The sequence below is a fragment of the Frankliniella occidentalis genome, unplaced genomic scaffold, assembly GCF_000697945.3.
Source record: "Frankliniella occidentalis isolate FOCC.00 unplaced genomic scaffold, Focc_3.1 Scaffold603, whole genome shotgun sequence".
Lineage (NCBI taxonomy): Eukaryota > Metazoa > Arthropoda > Insecta > Thysanoptera > Thripidae > Frankliniella > Frankliniella occidentalis.
Genome location: NW_026267719.1, coordinates 61,262 through 62,136, shown reverse-complemented (window position 1 = coordinate 62,136; position 875 = coordinate 61,262).

Sequence of the window (875 nt, the reverse complement as noted above, 5' to 3'; positions counted from 1 at the left end):
CCCCCAACCCCAAACACACACACACGCGCGCGCTAAAACTCTTTCTCCTCTCACACGCTGCACACAAGAGTCAAGGTCACGGCGTGTCAAGGTCGCTTTTCTTGCGGGAGCTTGAAGTGTCATGTTTGCGACCCAGTGAAAAAAGAAAAACCTCTTTTCAGAAGTAGTCTGTACCCAAAAAATGTACCTCTGATTTCACGAATATTCCGTCAAAAAATGGTTTTGTTGTTCTAAAGGAAATTTTGCACATGATCCTAAGAAAATCTGTTAATACAAAGAACTCTGACTTTAAATTAAAAGAATTTGCTCACGATCATGTGCAAAACTTCCTTTGGAACAACGAAACAGTTTTTGTACAGAATATTCGGAAATCAAGGGTAGAATTTTCTGGGTGTGGAAATACAAGGGTCAGCATCGCACAGTATTCGTTTCGGCTCAGGTGTGGGTAACTTGCCATGGTCTCTGTTAGATTTTCAGACCATGGCGATGGTGTCAGATAGTGTCTCTCTTAGGAAAATAGGGCCCTTCTTTCCGTTTCGCTACTAAAATATCAGATGGTATCGGTGCACTGCATGCATGACGCTCTTTTATTTGGTTGTCAGGACAATATGATGGCAGCAGTGTTTCTCTCAATTTTGAATTCATTACTTGACAAATGCCATTTTTGCAAGCGGACCCTGGCGCCTACGCTGCTTTAATTTTATATAACTCTCTGGGAATCTCCCTGTCAAAAAGTTTTTTGACGCCCGACACTCTTTCCGAGCAGGGCAGGCGCCGCTGCAATCTGCGCCCTACTTCTGCCGAGAGAGCATGAGAGAGAGAGAGAGACAGAGAGAGAGAGAGAGAGAGAGAGAGAGAGAGAGAGAGGGAGGGAG